The sequence below is a fragment of the Macrobrachium rosenbergii genome, chromosome 4 (assembly GCF_040412425.1).
Source record: "Macrobrachium rosenbergii isolate ZJJX-2024 chromosome 4, ASM4041242v1, whole genome shotgun sequence".
NCBI classification, from domain to species: domain Eukaryota; kingdom Metazoa; phylum Arthropoda; class Malacostraca; order Decapoda; family Palaemonidae; genus Macrobrachium; species Macrobrachium rosenbergii.
The window spans coordinates 79,626,017-79,646,016 of record NC_089744.1 but is presented as its reverse complement, the minus strand read 5'-3'; the positions used below and the strand labels follow the sequence as shown (position 1 = coordinate 79,646,016).

The 20,000-nt window shown below is 36.3% G+C and overlaps 1 protein-coding gene across 1 annotated transcript in view; it reads right to left on the bottom strand.

Moving 5' to 3' along the window:
• LOC136838375 (uncharacterized) overlaps positions 1-20,000 on the bottom strand; it is a 626,385-nt gene that overhangs the window by 606,063 nt on the left and 322 nt on the right. The window lies entirely within an intron of this gene.

Here is a 20,000-nt window from a genome sequence, read left to right as displayed (position 1 = left end):
AGCGATCCTTTCGTCCCTTTGCTTAGTAAACCCATTTTGATATTGTCTCTCAGTGTACTATACCCTCTTTATTCTTACAGAATATAAATTTCATAAAAAAATAGTTTTGTTTCTCTTATGACTGCTTTAACAAACAGAAGTTTGGAGATAAATACGAAGAGAAAATACACTCCTCTCTTAAGCACTGAAGCAAGTGGAATAAAAAAATCTCTCAAAAATTAGCTAAAATGTATAAAAATCTCTTAAAAAAACCATCATGACGCAACCTAAAAAAATTCGGACGCACATTTAACAAACATCTCACCTGTAATAAGAACATTTTGATAATGCCCATATTTTTATTGGCAAGCAATAAAAGTTGGTAATTTTCCGGCGTTGATGAAAATGATTTGCGTTAATATTTACATGCAATTTTAAATGATTCATCAATTTTCGATCAACATTTTACAACTCGCCCCATATGATATTAGGGGCGAACCCATAATCGCCGAGCATAGAGATATGGTCCCCGTTTCACACCAGGTTATTAAAAATGGCGAGATAGCACAGGCTGAGAGTGGCGCCTATCAGTCTTCGATCCCAGTGGAGCATTTTGGTGAAAGGGCTTCCATTATGAATAAGCTCATTTCGAACGAATTACCTGAACAATGACCTAACAAAGGTGGGGGAGTCTGCTACGTCATCTTTGGCACAATGAAACAACATTAAAGAGGTTCAAATCGCCTAAGGTGACTGTAATCTAATTTATTAGGAATTATGGGAATTATACAAAGCATGAAATACATTTACTCAGGAGGTAACAACCTCTCGCCTCATGAGTGAGATACTCGTGATCGATCCCACAAGGAGAAACGACTGGCCCTGTTTCTTGACAAGAAGCCATTATGCACCTGTTGACCTTAGCAGTTTACCGGACACTCAGGTAGGCGTATACGCCCTTTCCCATAGCCGGGTGGCTCCGGAGAGTGTCAGCCTTGCAATCGACTGTTCACCAGGTCCCTAGTTCACTGCTAAGGTGGGATGGCTCCAGAGTATGTTAACCCTTCTACACAGAGAACATTAGAATGGGTAACTCGCTGGCGGTATCTAAACCTAGACTTGATGTGAATGTAAACAAGTAAAAATTGCGCCGAAGTTTCTTCGGTGCAATCGAGTTTTCTGTACAGCGTATAATCAAGGCCACCGAAAATAGATCTATCTTTTGGTAGTCTCGGTATAATCTGTATGAGCTGCGGCAAATGAAACTTTCAGCCGGCCGTGGTGGCCTGTGTTGTTGCGTTGTCAGAAGCACGAGCATGGCAAACTTTAACCTTAAATAAAATCAAAACTACCGAGGTTAGAGGGCTGCAATTTGGTATGCTTGATGATTGGAGGGTGGATGATCAACATAGCAATTTGCAGCCCTCTAGCCTCAGCAATTTTTAAGATCTGAGGGCGGACAGAAAAAGTGCGGACGGACAGACAAAGCCGGCACAATAGTTTTCTTTTATAGAAAACTAAAAAGAGGCTCTCAGCCACAGAGGACACAATTACTTCAAGAAAGGAACGAGGCTACAGTACACGAAGAAGACAAGAATAGGGCAGCTTTACCCATGCTTGGCAGTAGCTGGAAAGAGATCACCTCATAGTGCAGGATCTAATTTCACTCTGAAGCAAAGAGCTACAGTAATCCTGTCAGATAATAAAGAAACATGAGCAGAAGTAGGAGACAAAAGGAGCAACACAGATTTTCCGTGACTACACAGATAAAGGGACATTCTGATAATGGTTTCGTCCATCGGAAAAAAAAACAATCATCTAAAAGACCCGAGTTCTCAATTTACCATACCTGATACTCTACGTAGGGATTTTATAGAGTAGATGGGAAAGTAAAAGTACCCCTAACTGATGGTCAGAATACCCAGTAAGTCATAAACTTTGCCAGATTAATTGAAAGGAATCGAGCGAAAGAAAAAGATCGAGAATGCACGGTTATGACCATCAGGAACACGAGTAAGGTGCTGAATAATGTCTTCCATCTTGTTAGACTCACAAAAGGCAAGGAGGTCCTCATTTCCTCTGGCGCCGCAGTGGGCAGAATGGAGCCACTCACTGCAGCGCCCATTGAAGTCTCCCAAATAAAGAACTCCTGAATGGGCAGGGAACGTAGCAAGGACCCGTGGGAGGAAATAAGGTACCTTAAAAAATGTATATAAAAAAATCTGAAGAACTAAGTGAACAATAAGAATAGGAGGGAAAACTGTACATAAATACATGGATAATGTACAAGTAAAATTATATAAAAAATTATAGTAGGATGATGATGCCACATCAACAGGACGTGCAAAATGTGTCAAACATATTTCAGAGACAAAATACAAATAAAAAGAAACTGTTTTTGGTGAAAACAAACTCCAATATTACGGTAATTTTGTGAATGTACGGAAAAACACGTAAATCAACGATACAAAAATTATTAGATAGCACTCTCTTAGCAGTTAAACTTTTGTTTGACCAATTAAAACTTTACCATAACTAGACTGAAAACTGCTACAACATATGACTGAATAATTGAATAGTAAATAAGTAGCTTATTTATGTTTTTTTTTAACGAGAAGACATTAATCAGAAGAAATGGTAAAAGCACACTGCAACCAAATGAGAGGAAAAAAACCCACACAGCTGATATCTGGACATGATCCTTGCTCCTCTTCTAATACATGAATTAATCAGTTCCTTCGTTTCCTTTAAAGAAGCTGTTACAAATGCCCTTCAAAACAAAGTGCACTTAATCCATGCATAAAAGAAAGAAATGACAAAGAAAAACTTGAAACTTGGATTTAATCAGAAAATACAGTATAACTTCCTGAGGCAGATTGAAGATAATGCACCTGTTACTGCTGAATTACTTTTCTACGCTGTTGATATCTAAGACTACACAGTAAATAATTTATGCAAAATTACTGGTAACGAAACAAATCAAGCCTCACTAACCTAACTAGTGAGTTTCTACTTTACAGATGGCATGAACTTAAAAAAAAAAAATAATAAAAAAAGGCGAAACTAAAAACCAGAATAAACATTCAAGATTCAATTGTCTTTTTTTTTTTCTTTCTCTTTACCGTACGAAATAAAAAAAAAACGGTATGCACACACTTCATCATGGCTATAATCTCAGTCTCCTTTTCCCCCTTTTAAAACATTTACCTAACAATTCCCATCCAATCTTCTCGGTGAAAATAACAGATAACATCACACAGCTACCAAATCGCTGTTACAGGTAACGCCATAATCATTAGGGCTACGCAGGTAACCTATATAGCGTTCACGGCGACTCCTCCCAAAAGTCTTTTGTCTCCCGTTTTCCGGAGCCTCCCGGTGTGTGTGTGTGTGTGTGTGTGTGTGTGTGTGTGTGTGTGTGTGTGTGTGACTATCTAACACAAAATATATCGTTCACGCACCTTGGGCCCACCGCCCGCTCTCCTAACAGGCCGATATTATAAAAACGTGACCCCAAATGATTTATGACCAGAGCGACTGGTTCGCTCCATGGCCGTCCATAATTTAATTACGTGCTCACTCGATTCTGTGGCATACCTTGCAAAGCGTTGGTTGTACCTGTTCTATATTAAGGGGTATAGCTGTGCCGTGGAGCTGAGGAGACTGTAGACTGGATCCCTTACAGTCAGAACAGCAGCTCCAGTTCACTTTGCTCTTGAGTGACACTTGCTTTCTAAAAAAATCTCAGGAATAGTAAACAAAGAGATTTTCTCTAATAATCATCAGAAAGACCACAACCAACTTCGTAATAAACTAAGATTAAAACCTTAAAGGCAAAAACATCTTCAAAAGTAGTCTGACCCCACTATAAGATAAAACTATAATATTTCCACAGAAGCTTTTGGAAAACCTTCTGGGAAAACACCAGAACTTAAGTTTTTCCTTCGATAAAATCCGTATATGGAAGAGTTTGTTTTAGTACATGGCATTTCCATCGCAAGAGAGAGTCACGATTCAAATACAAATACAAAATGATCATTAAGTAGCTGCTAAGTCAAAATGTTGGTAAATTTATTTTCATACACATCTGGCTAACATAAACTTTAGATTATGCTCCACCTATCTGTCAGGTTTTAATTAATATAGAAGCCGTTAAAATAATTGTAGATTGTATGGAATGTTATAATAAAAAGCCCACTTCATAATGGGCAGAAGGCATGGTAATCCTCAGTAAGCTATCAAATGCAGTGCTAGGTTATCCTAAATTCCGAGTAAGAGGAATATTCACTTACGGTAATGACCTGCTCTTTGTTACCTGACCTGGTCGATGACCGAGGAGTGTCTTCAGACTTAATTTCCAATATAAGATCGCATGACCTCACTTATTTTTTTTTTAAATATGTTGTGTTACCTGCTGTGATTATTTTTATTTAGAATTCTTCTGTGAAGTCACGCTGACAGATGGAACTAGTGTGGTTTTTTTTTTCAACAAACGACAAAGAATTACCTGAAAGAATGAAAATAAAATAAATGTTAACTTCTTAATTTCGCCAACCACGTTTTTCCTTTGCTTTATCTTCCACAGATCCTCACTCATCTCCAGCCTCCTTTCTCAGACTTATCATCCAAGCAAGTCTAGGTCTTCCAACTCTCCTAGTGCTCACTGGAGCCCAACTTACGCTATCACGCACCATTCCCTCAGAAATGGCCCAGAGGATGTGTCCATTTCCTTTTCATCATTATCTCATCTACATATAAAACTTCTGTAATTTCCCTTACTGTATCATTTCTAACTCTGGCCTGCCATCTGACACCTAACATTCTCCTTAAAGCTTTGTTCTCGTATCGAAAAATAATTTAGATATAGTTTCACTGTGGTAACTAACAATCATATATATACGTATATGTTTATATATGTGTGTGTGTGAATATGTGTGTTTATATATATATGTATATATACACACACACATATATATATATATATATATATATATATATATATATATATATATATATATATATATATATATATATATATATATAAACATATCGTAACCAGGTAGATATTTTGACTGGTCAATTTTGCTGCAAAACTATTGTGCAATTTACTTCCAAGACTGACAGCACCGAGAAAATTGTAGATAAATCGACATTTCCGCCTTTGAAAAAATGGGAAACAAAATAAATATGAATGTACAGAATTTGGGAAAAATACTGACTCTCAATAATTGTGCTTGATTTTCTATTACAGAGAGGATATCAAGGGGCATAATGTGATTTACTGAAGCACTCACATACAGCTTTACAGTCAGTTACTACCAAAGGAAGAATGCCTATTTCACTTCTAATAAATATTGATACAATGTGTAACAATTCTTAGTTGAATACCTTGACACCGTGTGTATTAAGCTAAGCGTTGTCAATTTTTACCTGCTCTGTGCTACACCATCATTTGTTATTAAATTAACAGAATACAATGTACTTCGAACACTCCGTTCCTTTACTCAGTCTTTATTACCTTTCCTGTGGGTTATACTCTCAAAAGGACAAGGAAAAAAAAAAAAAAAAACACCAAACCCTACTGTGCTGGGCTTTGAGTTTAAAATTTCAACACATGATGAGGTACTTTAACATCACCAAATAATTCATAATATCTCTACTCATATCTAATCAAGACCTGAATCTAAAACTACAATGTCTCTTCAAATTGCAAACAAAAGACAAATATCTACAGTAACACAGTACTGTTCAGGCAGGTCATCTTTGTTCACACGAACAGCTAGTAAATCACTGTAAGTCTCCTAACCTTTGGCTTGGCTTGATTAATGATGTCACTGTCTCATTACTGCAGCTCGCTAATCAATAAAGAAGAAGTGGTTTTCCTAATATGCCTTGAGCAAGCTTTAAGGCAGCCTCAAAAAAAGTGCCCGTCGAAAATGAACTAACAAAACTAAATACACATACATACTCACATCTATTTACATGTATAGGCTATACATACATAGACAAACAAACAAACAAACACACACACACACACACACATATATATATATATATATATATATATATATATATATATATGTGTGTGTGTGTGTGTGTGTGTGTGTGTGTGTGTGTGTGTGGGTGTGTGTGTATTAAAAAGTCAAAGCAACCGTTAACCAGATAAACACAAAACATTCATTGATAATCACCGTCGGGTGATAAGAAATACATTTGACGGTGAAAATAAAGATAATACCAAATTCAACACCGTACGGCGATAAAATGGGACCATTAGAATCTCCGCCCACTGTGAATATTTTCATGCCTGAAACTATTTCCACAACTGTCGATATCATCATCACCATCATCATTATAGATCTGATTCAGCAACCACTCACAGAAGACAAAATTAAACACGCCTTCGTCCTGTCTCTTCAGAAAATGCCCACAACATCAACACTTTCGGCGAGAGCAACATTTTGTAATCATTTGCAAACGCGTCGTGATCTGGCGGCTAAAAAAAAAAAAAAGCTACTTCAGTGGAACAACAAAGCAATAAACTTTACCGTAATGACCAAACACTGTCTTACGAGCAAGTTGATCACACAGCGCTCATTACGAAGGCAGGTCAAGGATCAGAAACGATCTCTTGGCGGCAATGAATGCCCGAGAGTTATTAAAAATAATAATTCGTCCCTAGTTTGACGAACTGGCGGAAGTCATTTTTTCCTCATTCTGAGAAAATAGACTTCGAAGATTTTGATACTATGCAGAGCTTCTAATTAGCTCACCTTTTGAGTTTTTTTTTTTTTTTGGGGGGGATCTGACAATGCAGACAGCTAAAATTTTGATATGTTATAGAATACAAAAAACTGAGACATTTTGAATGAAAAACTCAAAACTTAAAAAAAAATGGGATACGCCAGTTCGCCAAAACAGGGACGAATTAACCTGTGAAGCTCCTGATTGTCTAACTATTCAGTTAGTTTGACCCAAAATATAAACGGAGCATTGCACACACAAAAATCTATGCAATGGCTTAATACCACTGCAACCCCATTACCCCATTACACCCCTATAAACTCTAAGCAGTGGCTTCATCATGTAACCCCATTAACACATTACACTCCTAAATATTCTATGCAATGGCTTAACACCTCTCTAACCCATAAACCCATTACACCCAAAAAAATTCTATGCAATGGTTTAACACCACTCTAAACTCACTACCCCACTACACGCTTAAAAACTCTATGCAGTGGCTTAACACCACCGTAACCCCATTACACCCCAAAAATAATTCTGTAACCCCATTACCCCATTACACCCCTAAAAATTCTATGCAATGGCTTAACACCACTGTAACCCCATTACATCCCCAAAAAAATTCTGTAACCCCATTACATCCCCAAAAAAATTCTGTAACCCCATTACCCCATTACAACATTAAAAATTCTGTAACTCCATTACCCCATTCCACCCCTAAAAATCCTGCAACCCCATTACCCCAATACATCCCTAAAAATTCTACGTAATGGCTAACACCAGTGTAACCTCATCACCCCATTACATCCCATGTTATGCCTAAAAAGAGGGATAAAACAATAACTAGCCAATAATCGAGGCACTACGGCAAAAACCTGTTCCATGAGAGACCATCATTAGCTTGGCATGATGTTCCATAAAGATTACCGTAAATGATAAAGGCCTCACGGGATGCGTATGACCATTTACTGTTATTTCCACCCACTGGCCATTTTGCCACGGGACACAGCACGATTTTGCTGCGGGAATAAAGTACTTAACGACTGCGATTCTAACGCACACTTTCGTCCGTGACATTCACGACAGAGAGAGAGAGAGAGAGAGAGAGAGAGAGAGAGAGAGAGAGAGAGATACGTGTTAACTACTATACCATAAGCACTTCCAAAAATTTAATGATACAAAATTCCAGGAAAATAGGTGACATCGTTCTCAGAAACCTGTTATCATAATTACCAGTGAAATAATTTGGTAGTTCAGCAATTCATTATGTCTTTAAATGCTAGAATGTTTATTTACCTATATATACACCGTCGGAATATCTCACAAATCTGTGATCAAATATTCACGGTCTTTCAGTTCTTCCCAATCTTTAGTTTTGATCTCGAAGTAGGCTGTAAGTGCTGTATTTCGAAGTAGGCTGTAAGTACTGTATCTCGAAGTAGGCTGTAAGTACTGTATCTCGAAGTAGGCTCTAAGTACTGTACCTCGAAGTAGGTTGTAAGTGCTGCAAGTCCAATAAGAATTGGACCTTAAATTGCACAGCAAAAACTGTTCCGGTCTAAACCTCCTTCCCTCCAGCGCATTCAATTTGTCTACATTTTTTAATTTCTCACTTATTTCATAATGAACATTGCTCCTCTCGGTGATCAACCAAGCATCTATTTTCGTTCACGATGAAACTGATTTACTCTCTTTCGACATATCGTAAAAGTGACAAAAGGCAGTGACTTTCTTTTCACCCAGCAGGTGGTCAAATTTTGCTTCTCAATGTAATCTTTAAAATATTGAGAATACATTCCATCACGTCTAAAAAAAGAATAAAGAGAAATGAAGATGGCTGAAATTACCTATACTTTTGTATGTTTGGATATTCGCGTTAAGAATATTCACCAAAGTGCTTTTCATGAGGTATTGCTTAATATGTCTAACAAATCAATACATGAAAATCAAGTGTCAAATACGAATGCTACAAAAAATAAAATTCTATCCTGAAACCTTGAAACCCTAATGACCTGAAATGGATCCACAACATCAAGTCAATGAATAATTCAAAACAAACCTTAATAACTAGTCAGTTCTTAGCCTGTTTTACAATCAGCAAGTTGTTTAATGATAAAACTGAAGCCTTACCTCAAAGGGGCTGCTTTTCTACAAATTTTTCCTGATGATGGTCTGAATATATTAGTTAAAAATCACATTATTTTTTTTTTTTCAAAATCCAATCTTGCAAATTTCTTTTACGTGTAAGAGGGAGGAAAAAATCTGTGTAATCAACAGGGCGACCGCACCTTTGGGTATATTTTTCACAAATCAAAATGAAAAAACCTGCAGAAGGTAAAAATTTCGACTGAGAACAAAAAACTTGAAATGGTCGCGGTACATAAACCATAATCATGTACCAAAAAAAAAAAAAAAAAAAAAAAAATTGCGTCAATCATAATTTTCTGTCTGTTTTATTACTTACACTCTAAAAGGTACAGACTTTGAACTTTCGAATTACAAGATAAATTGGTCAGCGAGAGTCCTGTCAGAAATTCCTCAATAAAATTGGACCAGTGCATGAAAATTTAGGCTCTTACCCTATTCCAGCACATGCTTAACTTTATACAAAATCATTTATCATATAGAAATATTATTGTTGTTAATTAAATGCACTTTTCAGAGTTCAGACAAAGCTAAGAATCATACTAAAATAAGCAGTTGTCAAAATGTAAAAAAAAAGAAGAAAAAAAAATTTCTCACACAATATCTTAGTTGCTCTATTACCTCCATTACGGGTCCAAAAATCTGATACACATCTAAAGCTTTTAAGAGGGCTGCAATCATTAGACAATTTTTGTGAAAATTTGCAAACCCAATTTCTGTGTAGTCGATCAATCATCTATCATTGTTCCCTTAAACTGCTCCAGTCGATTTATCAAAGACACGATCTCTGCTATCTATGATGGACTAGGAAACAGTCGGCTGGAGAAAAGTCAGAATTTCAGTCTCATGCTGCAATGTCAATGACAGTATGTGAGCATATTTGTGGCAATGTTACTCCAAAGCAATATTACTTCACATTAGACAGAGAGCTGACCGAAAAAAAACAGAAATAAGAAAGAAATAAAAAACAAGGGTTATTCCGAGCATGGTCCTCGGAAAATGAGATCTATCCCAGCTCAGGTAAATTGGGGGGTAGCTGCACTATGGGTAGGGTGGGATGGGCGTGGGGGAGAGTAGGGATAGAGGTACCTCGTGGCGCCAGAATGTACCAAAGGGTCAACACGTACCTTTCCTTAAACGTTAAACTTGCTACTTTTCTGCCCAAAATATGAACACTCTTAGGGATATACCGCTACAAAAAGTGTAAACGGCCATAATTACCTGAAATTTCTGCATACGACTGCAAAATCCCTGGATTAATATCTTGCATGTTAATACAGGGATTAATTTCAGGTAAAAGGCAAAGGAAATTTGCTTTACCTTACATAAGTAGTGATGGAGCAGCTCTATTCGTAGAATTTTTTTTTTTTTTGTATCCCTAGAGGAACTGCGTAAACTAACATTATCATTTAGCATTTCCATATCTGGTGCATACCCATGCACAACACAGTACTTTGAATTTTTATTAAATTACAGCACTATAGTGTACTAAAGTAACACAGAGGTCTTCTTGATATGTTAAAAATACGGAAGAACGATTATTTTCCCAATAATCACCAACCTACTTTGTGAGCAAATTAAAAGTCAGTTTCCTGACCTCAGGTGAATCGAAGTCTTGGTGACGTCAATATATATGTGTGATATGTGTGTGCGTAAGTGTACGTGCCTGTGTATTTGCTTGTGAGTTCTTAGGATACCAACTTCATTGCATTCAGTGGAAGAGCTGTCAAAAATTCCGGTTCGCTGGTTTAGATTAAGCTGGCATTAGCCCAGCACGAATCTTGCCCTAAAGGGCTCCCTAAGTGAGGTAAGGTGTGAGAGAGAGAAGCAGTTCTCTGTACACTTATCACCAAAATCGGTTGCCGGGCCAAATTCATAAGCGTGTATTTGTGCATAGTACCAGTACACTTATGCATGGTCATACAAGAATGCGTTTTCATTATCTGTTGACAATATGCGTACCTAGATACACCTATAATACACAGATAAAAAAAACCACAGATATGCAAACACATTCATATTTATTTTAGGGTTCACACCCAAGTAAGGATGGATTTCTTTGAGAAAGACGAAAACAGAAATATAGCTGAACACCAACACACTTTCCCAATTCTTCTGGTGACTCATATGAAGCATGAATAACATTTCAAAAGGAAAATTATACATTACGCACTCGAAAAGTAATGCATCGAAATCACCGCGCCAAAACTTCACCATCTGAAGGACATCTAAGTTCAGCAAGACCCGAGAATTCGGAAAAAAGCTGCCGGGTTGTTTGCAGCGAAACTGCATTTGTGAACGTAAAGGGGCCTTCCATTAAAGTCTTAAGGACTGAGTTTCCCCGGCGAATTCTTAAGCAAAGTCCCTCCGCGTCTGAGCTTCTTCCCAGAATTCTCGAGCAAAGTCTTCAAGTCTGAACTACTTCTTTCCTAAATATTTTTTTTTTTAATTTAAGCGCCTGCGTGAAGTTTCTGAGAAAGGCTCCTGTAATTTACACAGCATTCTTCATTCCGGACTCATGAGCAATATCCGGGAACTCAAATATGTGGGGAAAAGGGGGCGCTGACTGCCTCATTCAGCTTGTGCAGAAATAAAACGCAAACGGTTGCGCCACACCACGATAAATCTCCTCGTAATACAAGCTGAACACGAAATGGCACAAGATTTTATGCTCGTACAAACATTATTACAAGCATAAATGTCCTTTAAATATATATATATATATATATATATATATATATATATATATATAATTATATTATATGACTGTGAAATATTTTTGCTAAAGCAAAATTCCATCAAATGTAAAGGGAGCCAATAGAAACGCCAAAATGTGGAAAATAAACATTTTGGCGTTTCCATCAAACTCCTTATATTTGATATATATATATATATATATATATATATATATATATATATATATATATATATATATATATATATATATATATGGAGCCTCGATGGCTCGGTTGGTAGAGCAGCAACCTCAGACTTTATAGAGGTCTGTGGTGAGGGTTCAATCCCCGCAGCCGACCAGTCAGAGAAGGCAGAAACTTTGCTATCCGTGTAGACACCTCGGGATTACGTATGTAATCAGCGGATAGGTTGCTGAAAGCAAATGGGTGTTACAGACTAATACACACATAAACAAAGCCACTCCAACATCTTCTAAAAACATAACAGACACCTCACACGTCTCGAACTGTCGACCTAACCGCCAAGTTCTCCTCGCTGCTGGGAGAAAGGGAGCCGGGGATTTGGTACAATACATGTACACACTCGTTACCGGGGTCTAAGCGATGTCAGGCAGGGCAGCCGATCGAGGCTACGGCCTACCCCACCGCCAAATCAAAGTCCTTCAAAAGAAGGCATCATGCTTACCCCATATAAAAATGGGAAAAAGGCACGTTAAAACGAAGAAGAAGATATATATATATATATATATATATATATATATATATATATATATATATATATATATATATATATATATACATCTATATATATACACATACATTTATAATGAGAGAGAGAGAGAGAGAGAGAGAGAGAGAGAGAGCACCATCAGCGAACCATCATCCACTACCCAAAAGATCTTGTTCGTATATTGAACACGGTGAACGTGCTCATAATTTCTATAAAGACGGTCGCTTATCTAAAAATATGTACTGAGGGGACACACCTCATTTTACACGCCCGTGCGCGCAATATTTATTACACCTTTCCTTGTGTACAATTATTTACATCTTTCCTTGTATACAATTGTTTACATCCTTCTTTGTATACGATTATATCTCCAGAAACCCATACAGAGTAAGCGGCCCGAAATGTTCGTGTATACTCGTATGTTTATGTATAGTATTTTAATATATATTACTTTTCAATAAACATGTAGATTTATTCACTAAGCAATACTGTATTTATAAAAGCTTAAAGCTTAATATCTGTTTCTAGGAAAAAAGAATCTTATAAAACTTTCATTTCAAAGGAACTCCGGATGTTATAAATGTTGATGCTTATGTATGTCATTTCAAAATTATATACTTTTCAGTAAATAAGTTGTTTTATTCACTGAACAACATTGTAATTATAAAAGCTTAAAGTTTGTTAATATCTGTTTCTAGGGAAAAAAATCCACAAAATTACCTTTTAAAAGGAACAATTACAAAAAGGTAACGATTTCCATAGAGCTTTTTTTTTTATTACACTGGCTAACAATATTACATGGGAAATATTATTCCCCAGCGCGTTTGTTCTTAAAATAATTCCAAAGAATATCATACACATATCTATTTCCGAATGAAAGGCCAACCTTGCACCATAAAATACACTGCATTAACATGTATATGTTTACTGCATAGGAATAAACATTTATGCACTAGAAATTATAATACCTATTGAGTTCCTCTTTCGAATAATCATAAATATACAGGGAATCAAAATTTTCAAGTGTCAAAACCAAATTTCATAATAAAGGACATTCCAAGCATACCATTCAATACAGGTATACAAACTTTATAAAAAAAAAAAGTTATCTCTTTCTAGTCAACTTTAGGATCCCTCTCGATATCCGAGAGAGAGAGAGAGCGAGAGAAAGAGAGAGAGAGAGAGGAATGTCTGAACGCACGGCCATCTTAACCAACCATGCCTCCTGCTGTCCCCTCTTTTTTCGAACACCTGGCCGAATCTGATAATAGGGTTTCATGTTACATGCATTTGTGCGGCATGAATGCTCAAGCCTTGGCTCTAATGTCGTTTGTCGATGACGCAATATCTTGTTCAAGCCATCTACGGCTTTGCCTACCATTCCATGTGTTAGTTTGGCGGTATAATTCCTTCGTGTGCTTTATTTTTGTTTCTTTTACATAAGCAAGAAGAAGTATGGTCAGTGAGTATCGGTTATCATGAGAATATATAAGATTATGCATAACTCACAATACGGAAACAAATAGCATTCTACTACACACACACACACGTATACGTGTGTGTGTGTGTGTATATATATATATATATATATATATATATATATATATATATATATATATATATATATATATATATATATATATATATATATATATATACCTATTGAAGTCAATGCCATCGTTCGCAGACACTGGCTTTTATCGAGACTTTGAATTAGTCTATACTTCTTTTTCTCCTCAGGCAAACTTCTCAGGAATAAGGAAAAATTATTCAAGCTTCTAGTCGACGGACCGTTTCCTTGCTTTCGGCGACGTCTTCAGGACGAAATTACAAACTGACATGAAAGGTTTTCATTGCTACGTGCGAAATTTGCGGTGAAGCCTAAAATTTTCCACCTTCGAGGTTACTGAATATTGAACAGTACCAGTTTTCCCAAAGTCGTCTGTTTTACAATGCGATTTTACTCTTCTTTTCCTCTTTTCCTATATATTTCTCAACAGTATAACTCACGGATTTCTCTTTCATGGAATATTTATTTGTTTTTTTTAATGAATTTAGGAAAATAGTAGGCTATCTCGCTCTAAACATTTTTGCAGTTCAACTTTATTCACCTTCGAGGTCGCTGAATATTGTACAGTGCCAGTTTACCCAATGTTTGGGCGGGCTACTTGAATATTCTCAGCTTATAACTTACAACTTGTTATAAGCATCTTTGAATGTCAGTTGTTTTTCCAGGTGACAACAACATCGCTTTCATAACCTTGTGTTAGCGTCCTCCCGTTGCCTTTCTTCTCGGATAAGTTTTCACCGTAACATCAACTTAACCACTTTCGGGGTTTAGAAATCTTCCGATACATCTGACTGATCAGATTTCCCTCCGATAGGGGATTGCTGATCAGAATCTGCGGCTGATAAGCGGGTTTGTCAACTCGGTCGCAGACTCGTTCCACGTCAGGCTAGCGTAGACTGGAGAATACTCATTTCATTTTTCATATACTTGAGTCTGATCATATTGCTAATTCACAATTGTTTATGATTTTTCAAGGCAACTTATATTATAAGGTCAATGTTTTTAACTACTGACGCAATTCAAGGTTATGAATGTTAAAATTTCTCTGCAAATCCAGATCACAGTGCAAAGGTTTGTGTGTGCGTGTGTGTGTGTATGTATATGCGTATGTATATATGTATATATATATGTGTGTATATATATATAATACACACACACATATACATATATATATATATATATATATATATATATATATATATATATATATATATATATATATATATATATATGCAAACCTTTGCACTAATATCTGGATTTTCAGAGCAAGTTTAACATTCTTAACCTCGAATTCCGTCAGTAGTCGAGAGCAACGACCTTATAATAAAATATGCCTTGAAAATTCATAAACAGTTCTGAATTAATACGATCAAACTCGAGTATATTAAAAACGAGTTGAGCAGCAGTCTTCCATCTACGCTACCCTGGTGCGGAACAAGTCAGGAACAAGTCTAATGACGGCGCGCCGCGTTGCCAAACCCGCCTATCAGCCGCAGATTCTGATCAGCAATCCCCTATCGGAGGGAAATCTGATCAGTCAGATGTATCGGAAGATTTCTAAACCCCGAAAGTGGTCAAGTTGTTGTTACGGTGAAAACTTATCCGAGAAGGAAGGCAACGGGAAGACACTAATACAAGGTTATGAAAGCGATGTTGTTACCTGGAAAAACAATTGACATTGAAAGATGCTTATAACAGGTTGTAAGTTGTGTTAAGAGTATTCAGGTAGCCTAAACATTGAGAAAACTAGCACTGTACAATATTCAGTTACTTCGAAGGTGACTATAACCGAACTGTAAAAATGTTTAGAGCGAGAGAGCCTACTATTTTCCTAAATTGATAAAAAAAAAACAAATAAAGCAAATATTCCATGGAAGAGAAATCCATGCGTTATGTTGTTAAGAAATAAATAGGAAAAGAGGAAAAGAAGAGTAAAATCGCATTGTAAAACAGATGACAATGGGAAAAAGGGGTAGTTCTGCCGCATTAAAAAAATAAAAAAACTAATGGAAATGTGGAACTCGGTAAAATGGAAGGAAAACTCACATAACCTCCATTACTTACCAAAAAGACTGAGAACTTTGGATTTTTTTAAGGAATAGGGGAAATCTACTAAGAGCACACACACACATGTATATAAGCTGTATATATATATATATATATATATATATATATATATATATATATATATATATATATATATATATATATATATATATATATATATATATATTCTCTGAGTGAAAGAAGCTGTGACGGAATAAATAGATTCATACGGACCTCACAAAAGACACTTAGTATAAAGATGATAATGTCTATCAACGCATACTGTAACGGCATCGAACATCTTTGGTTCTCTGCGTAAGTTTAGACAGTGGTGAGTCTGCAGTATTAGAGGACACGAGTACTTTCTGATGCTACACCTGTCTTACGAGTACATCTTTCCAAAACTGTTTTCCATGAGAAGATTGTTAAAATAATTTCTTTGGTTTACTTCAATTAAAAGAACGACAAGAGAAGTTATCATAAAGATTTAATAATGCTTACCTAATGCCTGCCTGAAGAATCATGAGAAATGAGGAATGCCAGTCAATTACTGACAGTCTGGCCTTGACTGCTGAATTGTTCCTGTTTGTAGGGAGGCTACAAATCCAATTTTTTTTTTAAATGAGAAGAACCCAGTGCACTAAATTATAATTGAAAATCTGATATCTCAATACAAATTACATCTTTGTTTGTTAGTTTTTTCTTCTCTTTCCTAGAACTTCCTTTGAATTAAACATCAACAATGGTTACACGGGGTATATTACATCTTTACAAAAAAGTCAGGGAAAAAAATCATTTTTACCTAACGAAACTAAAGTGGAAATACGATGCGCTTGTGAGGTATAGATTTGATGACTATCGACTCCATATCGCCGTTTTCTGATACTGCTACTCCGTTTTCTATCTTTTTTGAGCATGCTTCACAGAACTTTCAGTTTTTTATTATTATTATTATTATTATTATTATTATTATTATTATTATTATTATTATTATTATTATTATTATTCAGAAGATGAACCCTATTCATATGGAACAACCACATGGGCCATTGACTTAAAATTTAAGCTTCCAAAGAATATGGTGTACATTTAGAATGAAGTAACAGAAGGTCAAGAGAAATACAGAAAATTTTTTAGGTTCCTTTTATCCACCCGCGAGCCTAAGCTTTAACCCCGAGGTGGAATTTTGTGGCCTCTACTAAAGCAAATAAAGAAGAGTGTTTCTAAGTGATTAAAGGCTTTAAAATCAACTGGGCAAGGTGTTTCCACACTTGTACCATGTATTCTTTCATTATCTACAAACCCTGGAAGGTTTAGGGCCACTCCGAGTGATAACTCACGTTTAGCATTACCAAAGAGACGACATTTAATCATTAAAACCATTTCTCGAGAGCAAATATTTGCTATGTTACTTTCAACACTAGATATGCTTCCACAACAGCAGATTACAGCTGTTTAAAAATTTCACATGGCAATGATCTTGAATACGACTGCACTCATTCCATCCGTTTCCCTCGCTAAACTGTCTTGCTTGTTTAATTATTACTCACGTATTTGTACAGCGAGTGAGTATGACTTCGCTATTATGTTCGAGCGGAATGTAAATACACCCTTCTACAGAGTTGCCATCTCCATATTCTCGTGGAATAATGCGTTCCTCAGAAAATAACGCAGCGTCCAAATGTCAACTTGAAGTAAATGTACACAAGCGCCACTCATTTTTATATTTTAGGGGATTAACCTACTTTCTTGGGAAATACAGTAGTGCTTGAGTAAAGCAAACTATTTATTACTGTAACCATAGAAGGTATATATCAGTTCCAAAATAAGGCCACATTGTTGGAAAGCTACTCTTCTGCATGTAATTGAAGTAAGGATGTTGAATGCCAATGAGAGAAATGAGGCCGGGTCAGCAAAAAACGATTCACTTGCACAGTGTCTGTGGAATAAAAAGAGGAAGAGTATGAGTGAGAATGCGATCGCTGTCTTTTCTTCTGTTGAGAGCCCTCTTTTGGAGGAAAGTTTAATTTCAAAAAGAAAAAGTTTGGTCATGCCACCGCTCTTACCAAACTAGAATCTACTCATTTTTAAAAAATGCAATAATTGAAAACAAAAGTAAGAACTCAAAATATTGAGATTCTTGACTAGCTAAGGTTTAAAGGCAAGTTTGTTTTAGATTGTAACATCCTGAAAATAGCTCTTGTTTCAGACACATATATGAACAGACATGCCCGTTTACTTCGTATTTTGTAGCCAGGGTACCTACAGTATCTCTGTCTGCTAATTCTCATAAATCTAGCGCAACTAAGAAATCAAGGTCCATGTTCTATCGTTTCGATGTGACAACTTATACGAAGAATTTCACAGCGAAGAGAGAGAGAGAGAGAGAGAGAGAGAGAGAGAGAGAGAGAGAGAGAGAGAGAGAGAGAGAGAGAGAGAGAGAGAGGACGGGAGGGGAGGGGACAGAGAGACAGAGAAAGGGAGAGGGAGAGACAGACAGACAGCAGAGATAGGGAGAGACAGACGAACAGAAAGAGAGAGAGAGAGAGAGAGAGAGAGAGAGAGAGAGAGAGAGAGAGAGAGAGAGAGGCTAACATTCAAGGCACTTTTTCACCCCACACACCTTGTTTTATGCTTCGTGCACATACGAATTTCTATGCATTTCCACTCTTATCCACCTTTTTTCTTCTTTCAGTACTCGGGATGATTTCTTAGCTGTCGGCTCGAAACATTTCCAGACTAAAAGATTCATGAGAAAGCATTCAATTCTACTTAGCATCTTGCCTGCAAAATAAGTATTTTCATATTCGCAATGACTGAAGTCATGATTTTACTCGTTACAGAGGCACAAAAAACATCTACATTTAACTATTTATTTTATGAAAGCTTCGTTTTTGTAAAACGAGTGTGCGTGCTGTGATTCCAAACCTGCTATATCTCACATTATTATCTGAAACAATGAAAGCATATGCTTTTGTTCCCAGCAATTTTCAATCCGCTAACTTGGTACCTGTCAAGAGTTCTGACAGAATGATGCAAATGGGAACCGAGATCCGGTGAGTCTCTACCCAAAATTCCCTTGGGCGATTTTTGAAGAGAATACTAAAATATGACTGAAGGCAAGTCTAGTTATAAAACCTTATACCTTAAAAAAAAATAAAAAAGCATATTCGACCATCTTCCTGTTCAGTAAATTTAAAAGGACTGTATTTTCCTTCTGTTATTCTTTCTAATGAACACCATATTTCTAGGAAGCTTGAATTTCAAGTCGATGGCCCCTGTGGGCTTCTTCCATATGAATAGGGTACATCTCCTGAATAATAATAATAATAATAATAATAATAATAATAATAATAATAATAATAATAATAATAATAATAATAATAATAATAATATTGCACCTTTGCAGAACAGTCAGGCCAGGAACCGACCCTCGACCCATCCATTTGTGAAACTAAATAATAATAATAATAATAATAATAATAATAATAATAATAATAATATTGCACCTTTGTAGAACAGTCAGGCAAGGAACCAACCCTCGACCCATCCATTTGTAAAACTAAACAACCTACAGTTATGGCAAAGAGACAACCACAACAAATGCAGTGGTAATTCTACGAGACATTTTCTCCTGTGAACAAAGAATTCATCAGTTTCACTGTGGACAAGTTACTAACTCCAGTGTAACGTTTAGCTGGCATGATACCCCCGGGGGTGGGGGCTGGGGGTGGGCTGGGGGGATGGCTGGGGGGGATGGCCGGGGGGATGCCTGGGTACAAATGTGAGAACTCTTCTATGCTGTCAGTCTCCCTATTCTTTTATGGTAAGATAATCATTGCGCGAGATGTCTGATAACCGTAGAAGAGAGTTATCTAAGCGGAGGAGTCGTTGACAAAACATAAGAGTTACATACATATACAGTCAATACAGATACTCACACAAATACATACAGTACATACATACATATATATATATATATATATATATATATATATATATATATATATATATATATATATATATATATATATATATAATGTATATAATATATATCTTATATATGTAAATGTATACATACATATAT